Genomic DNA, 14,689 nt, shown 5'->3' with positions numbered 1-14,689 from the left:
GCTTCTGATGTCTCTGTACCTTGAGATCACTGAACTAGACAAATGACGTGTGTTTTTTAAGAATTTTGTCATATGATACTTAGCTATCCCAGCAAAAGGCTTACTGTATACCAGAGTTCAATTGTGATCTTTTAAAATAGTGTTGCCCATTGGTGTTCCTCATATCTTTCTGGACTGTTTTTTCTTCTTTTCATTAGGCCTTAGAGGTCAATACCAGTCAAGACAGTCAAAATATCTTTGGGATAAACTGGCTATGTTTACAAGATTCCAGATTAGGCAGTAAACTAGCTAATTCAGTTAGACATATAAATAGAAAATAAAGCCACTCGTCATACATGTTTTGCTCTGCCCAAACCCTGAGGGGAATAAATCTCACATGGAATTCCAAACAATCTTCAAAACGGGGTCTGGGAAATGTCCCCAAAATTACTATGCATAGGAATCTGCCTAGGACTCTCATGTTCTGGCTTCCATACTGCCATCATTTTTACTATGACCTTTGGAGCTCTGAAATCTGTGATTGTCATACAAAAGACATCTTGAAAGCCAGGAAGGTTCCAAGGGGAATGAGTTGCACTAAACTTACAAATTCATTTGTCTTACATTAGTCTGTGGGAGAAATGGAAATGCAATTTTCCCAAGAAAGATCAGAAAAAGGCCAATTATCTCTCTTAAAAACACCACTTACAATAACAAATTGTTTCCCTACAAACACATTTCCTCATTGCTGCTGAGAGTGTTCTTGTATTGTTTAAAATGACAACAGAGAGTCTCTTCTCTAAAGAAAGATGTCACATGACCCAACAAGCACTCCAGGAGGCCAAGACAAAGGGTCATGTATCTCAGACTCTGGGTCTTTCAGCAGCAGGGGGTTTGGCAAGGAGGAACACACTGCACTCCAGGTCCCCTGACAAAATTACCAGCTGGGAGAGGAAAGTGGCTCCTGTTGAGCCCAGAGTCACAACACAGCCTGGAATCTGGAGCAGTCTCTCCAAGGAGACTGCAAGTATTGGGAAGTCACTGCAGAAGGAGGGAAGCAGATGAGAAGAGAGGAACATTGGATCTAAATGAAAATGTATCTTTTCTCTGAAAGACGCTCATATTGTGTGAGATGTGACCCTTTGCTTGGCTGTAACTTGTTTGACTCTAAAAGAGGTCTTCTGTCCCCAAATTGTAGCTAGAATGCATGAATATAAATGTTAGACCACAGCCCTTGGATTCCTCTCTTGTAAGCTGGCAGCAGTTGGAAGAATCCATATTTACTTATTTATTGAAACTGTGGTTAATAGGTGGATCCTCAGTAGGCCCACTCTTTCCTTTCTCTGTTTCTAGAACCAGTTATCCAAGAGCCATAAATTCATTTCAGGATTCATGAATTCAAAACCTCTTAAAAGTTCAAAAGGTTTTCTTTGAGCCAAAATCTATAAGAGGTTCAATAATGGTAGAAAACCTATATTCTTTTCTGAGGGAAAAAAGTTTTAATAATCAAAATAATTACTGGCTTTATTTATAGTAGATAAGATACAGTTCAAGGCTAACACATGAGAAATACAAAGAAAAGAGCCAACCATGTCTTAAAGGGCCAGAGGCTCAATACACATTTTCAAGGAAAATTAAAAATATCTAAAATTTCTGCTTTTTATGGTTTATATGTATGCTGCTATGGTTTGGATATAAGGTGTCCCCCAAAAGCTTCTGTGTTAATGTAGATGGTAAAATTATTAGATCATGAGAGCTATAACCTAATCAGTAGAATAATCCATTTGATGGATTAATAATTTGAAAGGCTTACTATAGTAGGTGGTAACTGTAGGCTAGTGGGGCATGGCTGGAATAAGTAGGTCGCTGGGGGCATGCGCTTTTGGACTGCATTGTGTCTCCGTGGTTCCTCACTCCCCAATTCTCTACTTTCTGGCTGCCATGACCTGAACAGCCCCCGAGCAGCCTTCCTCTGCCATGCATCTGCCATGATGTTCTGCCTCCCTCAAGCCCAGAGCAATAGAGTTGGCCAATCATGGATTCAATTTCTAAAGCCTTAAACTCAAAATAAGTTTTTCCTCCTCTAAGTTGTTCTTGTTAGGTATTTTGGTCGTAGTGACAAAAAACGAACACGTATATAAATACAGAGAAGAATGTTTTCTAAGACTATTACAACCTAAAGACATGTCTTTGGTAGTTATTTTAAAGTGGACATTCAGAGCCATCCTCCTAAGTAGTTTGAAAATATCTGATAATATAAGCAAGATTGCTCACAGAATGAAAGGACCATAGGTGTGGAGGGCCAGGCCATTCTGATTTCAAATTCAAGTTCTAATGACTTCTTGGTTTTGTGGGTTTGGGTAAGGAATAGCATCTCTCAAGTTCTATCTGGTTGAATCGGATTATATTTATTCACAAATATAAAAACAAATACTTAGTTTGTACCATTCCCAGGTTCTTGGTCAGCCAAAAGGAATAGATTGAAGGCTGGACTAAGTGGGAGCAAGTGAGTGAGGAAAGAGGCGGTCAGCAAGCTTGCTCAGAACCTGCCCAGGTCTCCACCCCAAGGTCACAGTAACCTTCAGCTTGTGTCCATGAAAGAGAGGCACCCACAGAAGAATTCCATCAGGAGAGGGATGCATTCTGAGTTATCCTGGTACAGCAGGACTACTCTTCCTACTCTGCAGAGGAACAAGGAAACCAGTTAGGAGACTGTTGCTTGCCACCATCAGGGCAAGTGACAATATTGTCATGAATCTAGGTATAACTGTGGGCTGGATGTACTTTAAAGTGGTTACTAGATGCACTTTAAAGATATAGCCAAAAGAATTTGCTGATGGATTCGATAATGGGTGTGAAAGAAAAACAAAAGGCAAAGATAATGCCAAGATTTTTGGCCTAAGTAAATGGGAAAAATAGTCATTAACTGAGACTGTGGAAAGAGCAAATCAGGGTCAGTGAAAGGTGAAATATCAAGAGCTCAGGTTAGGCAAATTTGAGAGGACTATTATATATCCAAGTCAGTATGGTCCCTAAAACCATGAGACTTTTTTTGAGTAAAGGTAGAAAATAATTTTGGAGGAAAACATCCAAGCACTAAGTCTAGAAGGACTCCATTATTAGGGATCAGACTTATAAGGAGAAGGAAAAAAGGAAGAAAGAGAGGGAGGGAGGAGAAACAGCTGAAGAGTATGAGAAAAACATAGAGACAGTGTTTTCCTGCAAGCCACGTGACAGAAATGTTTCCAGAAGACAGTAATGCACTGTGCTAAATGCTTCTCAGAGGTCGGGTCAGATAGAGACTGATCTAATACAGTGAACTGAAGATCACTCAACAATGGTCTTCAAGGGTCAACCATTCATAAGAGATAGAATGATGGCCTAACTGGAATGGTTTCCAGAGAGAAAGGGAAGGAGAAATTCAAGCCAGCAAGCGTAGAATCCCATTCGAGGAGGCTCACCGTTTTGGGGTGAGTTTTAGAAGAGATTTTTATCTTATTTATGCATGGAAATACAGTGCACAGTGTGCATTTAGCTCAGATTGGTAGCATATGATTTAGTCTTTGTCTTGTCCAGCTTGGCAATGTGAGTCACAGATTTTGGACCCAGGAAATTGCTTCCTGGTGGCAATGAACCTCATCATGTCTTTCTTTGCAAGTGGTCCTGACAGCTTCTACTAGGTTGGCCAGAGCACCTTTGTCTCCTGATTTAAATGGTATGAAGGCAACATGACACCAAGACCAGTGTAGGTCTTCCTGTGGACAGCCTGATCTTCCCCTTCATGATGCAGTAGGGGTCTCCTCACCTGCAATACAGGAAGACAACCAGCTTGAAGGAGCCACATCACAATCATTGCCAGTTCAGCCTTCTTGTTCTTCACCAAGACCGTAACAGCATTACCCCCTGCTTGAAGGAAGGTGGTCTCTTTGTGGGGACATCTCCCTTGCTGGCAGCTTTCTTCTCAGCCTGGACCACAAGTCTGCTTCTCCTCTTGCTTTGCCTTGGTCTGTACGTGTGGACCAGCATGAACAGCTGCGTGGCTGTGTATCCAAAGCTTGGGTCAAATCACAGGAGCCACTTTCAGCCTCTTGAAACAGAATAACCCTTGGACACTACAGCCAGATGTAGCAGGCCATTTGACCAAGCAAACAAGTCCCCTTTGGGCTGGATGTCCTGTCTGTTGCCAAAATTTTAAAAACCTTTTCTCAAGCAGGGGATTTGCCACCCTCTTGGCCACTTGCTTTTTCCTTTGGCCTCCTTTCAGCATCTTGGATGGCTGAGGAGGTGTGTGTGTGTGTGTGTGTGTGTGCTGGAGAACTAACTACATACTATAGGCTGATGAAAATTACCCAACTGAGAAGGGAGAATTAATGATTCAAAAGAGAAAAAATAAGAATTATTGGAGGCGACCTTTTGTACAGACAAGGGAGAATGTGTTGAGGACAAGGGCAGATGGTGTTGAGGGTGCAAGAGGAAGGCCAAGCCTTATCTGGGCACATAGCCAATTACTCTCATAGGAACAGCAGGGAAAGAGGATTGTATATATATTGTTATAGAGTGAAAATGGGAATTAAAGGGGAAGACTATAATGATATAATCATTTAACAGAGTGAAAGAGTGAACAAAGTCAGGAAATAGCATAACTACTAGAAAGCACTACTAGAAAGCACCACGGAGGTAAATTGATTATGAACGTGGTGTGTGATTTTCTCCAGCAGTGTTTGACTGCTCATGTGCAAGGACAAAATAGGGGTAGTTGGCCAAACAGGTACAATAAGATGAGGCTATGACAAGGGAGGAGAGACTGTGCAAGGAAGTGATTATAATGATTAAGCATAGAATTTAAGCTGGGGAAAGAAGAAAGAGAAGATAAGAGGTGAGGAAGGAACATGAGAAAGGCCATCAATCCGTGGATTGAAGACGGGAGCAGACACATAAAGGCAGGGCAATATACAAATGAGAATCAAATCTAGACATTTTTTAGGAAAAACACAGACTGGGAACATCAATGTGATCAAAGAGAACACGGCCCTCATCTTCAGACACAGCAGTGTGTGGCATTTTGGAGAGAAAACAGCTAGTCCTCCAGAAGATTTCATGGTAAAGTCTCAGGGAGGAGTCGAGTGTGGATTAAGATAAGAAGGCAATGTCCTCAGAGGCTGGAGGACATTGGGGACGTCTACAAGGTGATTGTGAAAGTGTTCCAGAAGGTGGAAAATGATAGGGGAAGTGGGTGCGCAGAGTCCTGGGGGTACTGGGTGCCAGCAATGACCTCAGGGACCTGGTAGTCCCTGAATGCAAACCAGCCGTAATGAGACGAGTCTGGCCTCAGACAAACACCAGTGTTGGAAAAACATGAGAGGGGGAGAATATTACCAGAAGTAGTTACAGGTTATTTTATCCCAAATGAGCACTGGATATGTTGATTCCAGTCATACTAGTTACTAGTTCTAGTTACTGTCTGCCCTTGAAAACCATACAACACCATCTATTAAAACATTTTAAAAATTAAATTTGCTCAACTATGTGAACTATTATTTGTTCAAACTAACTTTGCTTCCGATTAGGTTAGATGTGCCTCTTTTATAAAACAGATATCCCATTTATTACATAATCCTTTACTCTTTTAACTTTTGTAGTTAATGAATTTTTTTTAAATATATACAGTCATTGACCTTATCTACTTGAGTATTAGCAATTTCTTAAGGTGAGGCACAGGTGATATTCAGGAAAAAGCACTCACATCACATTTTCCAAAAGAATGCAGTTTCCTGGGTTCCTCACTCCTCAATTTCAGTGGTGTTTTCTCACTTCTTGCCTCCCTGGTATCCTGAGAGCAAACAGTGCCCGCACCCATAGTGGACTGGATATTCCTGCAATGCCTAAGCTCCAAAGTCAGCCTACTGGCTCAGTTTCACAAATTATCTTGCTCATCAACACAGTGATCTCAGTTAGTTATTTAGAGGACACAGATGATACTAGCATTCTTAGCAATGGTTGGTTTTTGAAGGTGACAACGAGTACTTTCATGAGAAAAGAAAGAAACGCAGTTTTCTTACAAATATACGTCTAAAAAATATGCATGTCTTTTAGGAGGCTGTGAGTCAGGGCCTCACCTACTCTTAGCAAGAATTGTGACTCTTTTCATTACCACTCCCTGTTTTCATCACACACACACACACAAAAAAAAAAAAAAAAAAAAAAAAAAAACACCCCAAGTTTGAAATTATCACGACCATCATCTCCTTTCTAAAATACTGTTTCTTATACTAGAGCAACTGTCTGATGTTAATTTTCCTTTTTCACAGCTGTTTTTTTATTTGTGGTAAGAATATCCTTTTTTTAATTTCTTTTAAAGAAAGTGCCATCAAACATTTGGCCATATTAATCTCCCATCTGTAAAACACACTTTGCTTGGATTATCAGCAGGGTATGTGTCCTCTCTGAATTCATTTTCTGGGGAATGGGAATTTATTCAAGTAAATTAATTTGCAAACAGATACAGCCATTGCTGGATGAATGGATTTTCTCTTGGCACTTTGAGGTATAGCTCTGTGGGTATCTGGGCTATTGGCACTCACTGAAGTCCTTAGATTGTCTGCCAGACCCATTCCTATAATGCCGCAAGAAAATATATGTGACAATTTTGCAGCTTGGAACACAGCTCAACTATCCAGCTTCCAGCTCTACCATTTGATATTTAAATGGATTCTGTAAACTCCTCTTCCTAGGAGACTTTCATAGATGTGGCTATTCAGTGGCTTTTCTTTTTTGACTTGTTAATATGTTTTCACCCTTTCCAATCCTTGCTCGGAGGAGTATTCTGAGCATTCTACCTCATGAAAACAAAATCTCTTGAAGTTTTACAATACACAACAATCCACTTTGAGGTGTCCAATTCCAGAAATCCTTCAAACTGGAGAAATTCAGCAAATACTCCACTATAATATTCTGTTGCTCTGACAGCAAGCAAGCAGTGTCAATAGGCTTCCCACAAACAGGAGAGGTTTAAATGAATGAATGACAAGGTAAGGCCTTGATCTATCCATTTAAAAAAAAAGAATTCAAAGCTTAGTTGCCATACTTTCCTTTGTATATATGTTTTTAATTGCATCCTTCGTATTTAAGTTAAAAACAAAATTTAAATTAAGTCAATACTAACAAATGTATATTCATCAATCTGTACAGAAAACAGAAAATGGATGTCCCAGAAAACCTTCCACTATGAAAGCATAAAGATTCCCTCTCCCAAATTTTCCTATGCAGTCAATAATATTATTGATTCCTTGAGCATCGATTATCCCTGCATCCTCAAATATGGGATAACATTGGTCATGGTAAGTCCAAGTAAAGATGCAGTGATGACACCATTCCTTTTATATAACAAAGGCTAAAAATAAGGAATATGGTACTTGTTTCATGAAAATGATTTTACAAGAATCCTGTTATGTTTGGATCTACAGTGCCTCCCCCTAAAAGCTCATGTGTTGAAAGTATGGTCTTCATGAAGCAAGGTTCTGAGGTGGGGCTTTTAAGCAATGATTGGATCACGGGGGCTCTGACCTCATCAGTGGATTAAACCACTGAATGGATTAATCCATTGAGAGTTGAGAGGACTACTGGGAGGTAGGACCTAGTTGGGGGAGCTAGGTCTCTGCAGCATGCTCTGGAAGGGTTTATCTAGCACCAGCCTCTGCCTCACTCTCTGTTTTCCACCTGCCTTGCGGTGAGAAGCTTTTCTCCGCTGTGTCCTTCCACCATGATGATTCTACCTTGGAGCCAGCTGACCATGGACTGAATCCTCTGAAACCATGAGCCAAAATCAACCTTTTTTTCTTTAAGTTGTTCTTACCAGGTATTTTGGTCACAGCAATGAAAAGCTAACTCACACATCTCTCTCTCACGGGTTTGGCTTTGGATACTTAACTGTTCTGGGTCTCAGTTTCAACACCTCTAAAAGGCAGTAGTCAAAAACAAATGAACTTGATGTTTTAATTTTACAGTTCAAGTTTACTGTATAACATTGGATTTTTATCTTAGCCTCTTGAGAGCTGCTCAATTTAAATTTAAGTTTGATAACTAAGTCAACAATTGTTTTATTTTCTCAAGGTAAATGTGCATATGTCTCAAATGAATATCAAAGATGATATACAGAAACTATATTTCAGCAGAATGTTCTTTCAGTGGTTTGTTCTTAGTCTGGGACAGGCCATCTTTGTGCATAAAGAAGGCTCCTAGAGGAGAGAGAAAGAGGCAGACGGTACCGAGTAACCAGAATGAGTGCAAGAGCAGGAGAGCCAAGCAGAATACAGAAAGGTCCCCTCACAGCAGACTGCAAATTTGCTTTCCCCATTAGCTAAACAACCTGATAGACATTTTTCAGGCAGGAGGGAAAAGAATTGAAGGGAAAAGAAATTGTTTTTCCTGGTTTTCCATCTGCTGGACTCCAGTTCACGGGGAAGAAAAATCATTTGGAGGAAAATGTTAGATCCTGAGTAGAAGGAGCATCGATTCTGCCCCTGTGCTTTTCCTAGGTGTAATTTTCCTGTACTCCTTAAGAATACATGGATTCTTGTCTATTTTTACAGCTTATAAAAAACACACCAGGGAACTTAGAACTGGGCAGCTAGTTTGCCTCTCATAAGGTTGACTAGGTCTCAGGTACCTATAAAACAGCTGTGTGGTAGCAGTAATCACGGACCACAGTCTTTGTACTCCAGTTGGTTCTAACCTATTTCAAATGATCCCTTTTAGTGTTAAAAAAAAAGAAGTGGATGTAAATCAATATGACCAGCAATTTTTGAATAGTCAGAGGTTCTTCAATACTTAAGTGTTCCCATCCTCATGTGAGAGTAGCAATTTAGATTTTTTTTAAAGGAAAAACTATATACCATTTCAAAAAATGGATTCATTAGTCCATAACCAGATAATTTGTCTGTATTTACCTTGGTCGGGTTATATTCCTTCCCCAAATGAGAATTATCCTTAGTATTATACATTATTTATTTTTAATGAATTGTAAAAATGCAAAGATAAGCTTTTTGTTGTTCTATAGACTGTGTATATTTATGTGCATTAACCTATCAATGTTTATTTCATCAAAAAAAGTTTTCTTAATTCTTAACACCATTTTTTTAAATGAAAGTTAAAATTGCCCTTGTGTAAGGTGCATATGCCCAGAAATCAGCCTCAATAAGATATTGCATATATTTTACCTGGATTTTCCCACTTTGGAAATAGAATCTTGACTCTGTATCTATGCTGTCCTGTCCAGTAGCCACTTGTTATCTGAGACTATTATGATTTAAACTAACAAAAATTAAATACAATGAATATTTGGTTCTTCGTTTTCTCTAGCCTCATTTGAATTGTTTAGTAGCCCCAAGTGGTTAGTGCTATCATGCCCCAAGGCCCAGAATCACACTTCTATCACTGCAGAAGGTTCTACTGGACAGCTCAAGTATATCCAATTTGAGTTTCTATGTATAACAACACTTAGGCATGTTTTTAAATAATGTCTTCCAGAAAGCTATAACATACTTAGAAGAAAATTACCAATTCCACTTTGTGCCACACAATAATAATATCTGATTTATTTTAGAGGCTATCCTTATCCTGAGCAGCTCCCTTACATAGTGATGTCCTTTCGATACCTTTTATGGGTCAAGATGCTTTTTATATGTCTGCAGGCATTTATATTCTGAAGATTCACTTAGTCTTTCCTACCAGTCAACAGTTCGCTTTCTACTAGGTTATCCTCTGTCTCTACAGCATTTTGAGCAATCCTTTGACTATTCCAGAAATTTTTAGTCCAATATCTTCCTTTAAGTAATGGAAAAATGAAAATAATATTTATTCAAAGATGTGAAATATTAATAATTATAATACAACTGGGACAATAGGGAAGTTAGATTACCTAACTTGTCTCTAAGTGATAAAGCTTTATCTCCAGTTGAATATGTCATTTGGGACATATTGTATAATTAGGTATGACCCAAGTGGCAAATACTTAACAATTAAATGACATATAAGTTAAGATAAACTTAATGACATAATAGAGTAAATGTTTATCTGGGATCCCGACAGGAACTCTGTGATCCAGTTCAATCCATCTTATGACATCACTTTTGTTGATATATTTCCCTCACTAGATGCATAAGAAAAGCTAGGGGAACAAAATTTTAAGTATACAACATAGTATTATTTATAAATAGGTATTATGCTCAAGAACAAATATCTAAAACTTACACATTGGTTAACTGAAACTTTATGCACACTGATTAGCAACACCCATTTCTCCTTCCCACCCCCTGGCACCTACCATTCCATGATTTGATTCTGTGAATTTATTTTAAGATGTCTTCTGTAGTGGATCATAGCATTTGTCTTTCTGTGACTGTCTTAATTCAAGTAACACAATATCCTCGAGGTTCATCCATGATGTCACATTGCAGAGTTTCCTTAATTTTTAAGGCTGAGTAATATTCCATTGTATACACTGTATTGTATGTGGGAAAGGTCGTGCTTGATGGCCCCGATAAGTCATTTGTCAGGGCCATGGCCCAATAAAGCACACAGCAACATGAGTAAGTAACGGATATATGGCTTACATATCTTTGACGCACATTCACTCATCCAAAATTAAGACCCATACTATGCCCAATAAGCTTGGAAACATAGTTTTTCTCACTGCCTAGGAAGAAGAAATACATGTGTGAGAGTTCATACTGTTTCTGACACAGTGTCCATAAAACAAAATTCCAGAGGTTTTCATTTGACTCCTCACAGACAGAAGACACTCACCCCTCTGAAAGATGACAACCCACCTAGTCACTGCACCCACCTTGGAGTCCGGGATGTCAGCAGGGTGTGGAGCAGCCTCAGCTGATCAATGAACAACTCCTCTTAAGCCGGCAATCATTGGATTATATTCTCCAGTATTTTATACTGGAGCAAAGGTGAAATAATCCAAAAGAAAAGAACAGGGACACAAAGCAGTCACTGCTTCATAGCAGTTTCTATATCCTCTGACAGAATTTGTCAAGTCTTCACCCTCAACCCCAACCAGAATGCCGGAGGTTTCCTTACGTAGGCCCTGATTTTGCTTTCTAGGTGGAACATACTGGCCCTGTGTTCAGAGTAACTTTTGGCTCATATCCAGGAGCCTCTTCCTGATTCAATATTCTCCTTGCCAACATCTGAATTTGGCGGGGTCAGGGGGATACACAGGCTTTACTTGAGGGCCATTCACAGCCTTTGAGATCTGCCTCATGACCACGGAAGGCTGGGGGCCCAGTATAGTGGTGAACATGAAGCAAAGGTTTTATTATTAGGAGCTCATGGGTTCTTTGTTAATATAGCTCTCTCAATAACTTAGTAGGCATCTAATTCATTTGCCCTCAGACAATTCCATGTGCTATCACTATCAGAAAATTTCTCTCTAACTAGTTCTCAATGTGCTGGTGACTACCTCGAGGGTCTACGAAACAATGAGAGGGACAACTGCAGCCTCAATCTGATCTTCTCCTAGTAACTTGCTTCAGTTAAGAGGCTTCGATGAATCTTTGTCATTCAAAGCCATTTCAAAAAAATCTCTACAAGGAGGAGATTTCACTAAGTTTTCAGAGACACGAATCTCTGGATGCTCTTTATCTTTTCCTGTCTGCTTGCAAGCTAGATAATGCTTCCCTGGTCTCATTTCTTTCTTCTCATACCTTGTTGCCAATTCTATTAGTAGTTGAAAGTGCATTCTCTCACGGTTCTGTTCTCCAGCATCTTCCCTTAGTGCCAAGAAAGCACAGTCGATCTCAAGTCGCAGGAATTGATACTATTTTTTAATATTCTACATAACACAGGCCACTATCTTTTCAACCTCCCCTGTCAGTTTCTTCAGTGTTTATCATCCAACTGAAAAAAGGTCAGAAATTTCACATCATTGTTGGAACAGCACCTTGCTCCCAGTGGCAAATAACGTAGTGGTCAGAATTGGATCAAGTTCACAGAAACATTATGGGATTTCAGGTTTTAATACGGCATCAGAAATCTGAGGAAAGGGAGATTAGGAGGCCACTTAGAGCAAATCCTCAAAACACCAGGAAACAGTCGCTAGCTATGAAAGTTGACAGGCCCCAGCTGGAACCACCCCCTGGACCTGCCTTTGCCCGTGAAGAGCTCTCTGCTGGGGCATCCATCCCTTCATGCAGTGCCCTCACTAGGGTCACGGGTGGCTCCTCGTCCACAAGTTCTTGTTAGTGCTGGCATGGCTGCGTAACACTTCAGCTGAGTGGTTTTCTTTCTTTAATTTCATTATGGGACAAACACCAAATATACCATGACCTTTCTGTACAAAATTTTAAGTTTATGACATAGTGTTATTGACTACAGGTATGATTCTCTAGAGCATATATCTAGGACTAACTCGTTGCTTAACAGAAACTTCATGCACATTGATGAGCAACAACCACTCCCCTTTCCCCAATTCCTGGCAACTACCGTTCAATTATTTGATTATATGAATCTATTTTAAGGTTGATTTCTGTAAGTGGATCATAGTATTTGTCTTTCTGTGACTGTCTTAATTCAAGTAGCATAATATCCTCCAGATTCATCGATGTCACATAGCAAAATTTTCTGAATTTTTAGGCCAAGTAATATTCCATTGTATACATTGTCTTGTATGTATGTGGGAAAGGCAGTGCTTGATGTCCCTAGTGAGTAATTTGTTAGGGTCTTGGCCCAATGAAACACACAGCAAGGTGAGTAAAGGATGAATGTATGTCCTGTTGATGGACATTTAGATTGTTTCCACATCATGGCAATGAACAGAGCTTTGGATATCTCTTTGAGATCCTTATTTCAACTCTTCTGGATAAAAATACCCATAAATGAGGTTGCTTAGTACTTGGATGGGAGTGTAGTTCTGTCTTTTAATCTTTCTCATGGTCTACTCTCAGCTGAATTTACTCTACAAGCTCAACATTCATCTGAACCAGTGGCTTCCTGTTCCAAGAACAAGAAGCAGCACATATAAGCAACACATCTAGGTAACAGCAAGAGGGCACGTGGCTAATAGTATTCTGTGGTTTACAATTTCAGACATGGGTGGATGAGAGAGAATAAAAGAAATTGTGACATTAATGAAATCAACTGTTTTCTTCATGCTCAATATGATTTCTTCTGGATTTAGGCTCTTTAGGAGTTCACAGCAATACTATCTCTAGAAAGACTAGCACATCCTATGCATGAGGGACTCTAATAGACTAGAGGAAGAACTGGTGACCTAGTTATATCTCTGCTGTAGACTCTTGGAGTCTTTTACAAAGAATTCTGCCAAAGCCAAATATGGTTTTCTATAAAAATCACTTTTTTATATTTATTTTTTAGCTGTAGGTGGACACACAATATCTTTATTTTATTTTTATGTGGTGCTAATGATCAAACCCAGTGCCTCACATGTGCTAAGTAAGCACTCTATCACTGAGCCACAACCCCAGTCCATTCTTTTAAAAATTCCAGACAGTAGTGTTCTACCAAGGAATGGCATGCAATCTTTTTGCCTCCGTATATTTTGAGAAGGTAACAAAATATCTAGTCTTCAATCTACTGTTTCACCATGATGGAAGCTTTGGGTGCTGTGGTGGAAATTTAGTTGTTTCTCAATACAAGGCCCCCTTGGCTATCTCTTACTCTACAAGGCTGTAGATCCTTCTACCCCTGAGGGAGAAAAGGAGCACCATAGTCATTTTCTAAGTGGCCAGAATTTTACTAGGGAAATAAAAGACAAGGAATGAACAATGCAACATCGCTGAAGGGGCCCTAATGATATGTGATGGCCCACCAGAAGACAGAAGGGACATTATCCAGGACAGAAGTGAAAACCAGCAACAAAGACGTGCTGCTCTGCCACAACAGCAGGTCCAGTCTCCCAGAAATCAGTCTAAATTAACACACAATTGTTGTTTCCTGATAAGTGGGGTTTTTTCCCAGAAACAAATAGAAGAGCTTTGGTTGTTACACTTCTACTTCTTAAAAACATCGTAATATTTGTCCCTCTTCAAAATGCAAGACAAAAAACTGTTAAGCATGAAAATTAGAAAAGGAAGGAATCTATACAAGGGATTCATAATAATGAAGGGCACAGTGAAGAAGAATGAGCCTTCCCCCCCTTACCCTATTCCACAGTATGAGAGTAGAGAGACACTCAATGAAATTAGTAGGCAGTAAATTTAGATCTAATAATAGGTAGTACTTCATTAGCTGGGTTATGGGATTCTCTGCAGCAAGAGGTCACGGGACAAGTCCAGTGACTGGATTTTTAAAAGGACTGGATCATTTTGTGTCCATTAATAACTTCCTGAGTTGGCAAGCAAACATAATGAGAAAGGTAATCTGATCACTCGGGCTACAAACCAGTGACTTCAGTCCGCATTTGAAGGAACTGCTCCTCCTTTATAAAAGACCTAACAACTGAATGAATGTCATATACATAAATCTTCCTCTGAATCATGGAGGCTTAAGTCGTTACTGGGGAGAAATTCTAGGTCCAGTGAATCAATATTCAAATGCTTGGAGCACATTATGGGAGTCCACAAACTTGGGACTCACTTGTAAATGATGTAAAAAATACATTCATTAAACTGTCCAAAAATCAATGGACATCTTCTTTTCGTTCATCATCTTGCCTCCACAGTAGTGAAAAGAGCAATGGAGT

At 39.5% G+C, this 14,689-nt stretch overlaps 1 pseudogene; it reads right to left on the bottom strand.

Annotated features, from left to right (window-relative positions):
* Positions 1-3,510: 3,510 nt before the first annotated feature.
* Positions 3,511-4,246, bottom strand: LOC114103334 (large ribosomal subunit protein eL8-like; annotated as a pseudogene).
* Positions 4,247-14,689: the final 10,443 nt, after the last annotated feature.

Source organism: Marmota flaviventris, chromosome 16, assembly GCF_047511675.1.
Source record: "Marmota flaviventris isolate mMarFla1 chromosome 16, mMarFla1.hap1, whole genome shotgun sequence".
NCBI classification, from domain to species: domain Eukaryota; kingdom Metazoa; phylum Chordata; class Mammalia; order Rodentia; family Sciuridae; genus Marmota; species Marmota flaviventris.
This window is presented reverse-complemented; position numbering and strand designations above follow the sequence as displayed.